The following is a 484-nucleotide window of genomic DNA, read 5'->3' as shown; positions in this document are numbered from 1 at the left end:
CTGGAGGGGGTTACAGAGATAGGGAGGATTTTGAAGGGATTTGTAACGCATTTTGCCTGACTGTGATGGGCAGTGTTGTGTGGTATCATCGATCACTGCTTCTCCATGCCTTGCAGCCAGTGTCCCCCTGTCTCTGAGGCAGGGACGCTGCAGATTTGTCACATTGGGCTGTGACCGGGTGTCGCAGAGCCACTTCCCACTGGTGACTGGGTCCGGAGCAAATGGTGGCACTGTGTACAGAATAACCTCGGTTATTCGAACGTCAATTCACTGAACAAGATCTTAAGGTCCCATTAAAAATCTTATCCAAAGAAAGTACTCCCCGCCTGTCTCGTTCGGATGATCGAGGTTGTTCTGTATAGTGATGTAAAAGTTGTGATTTGAAAACTGGCAGAGGTTGACTTTGACATGAACAACATTTTGGCGAGATTAAGAACCTGCTGTCTCGCTATCCCAGCCTCCGCCAACAGGAGGTGCAGCTGCC

This window comes from Chiloscyllium plagiosum, chromosome 48, assembly GCF_004010195.1.
Source record: "Chiloscyllium plagiosum isolate BGI_BamShark_2017 chromosome 48, ASM401019v2, whole genome shotgun sequence".
Classification (NCBI taxonomy): domain Eukaryota; kingdom Metazoa; phylum Chordata; class Chondrichthyes; order Orectolobiformes; family Hemiscylliidae; genus Chiloscyllium; species Chiloscyllium plagiosum.
This window is presented reverse-complemented; position numbering follows the sequence as displayed.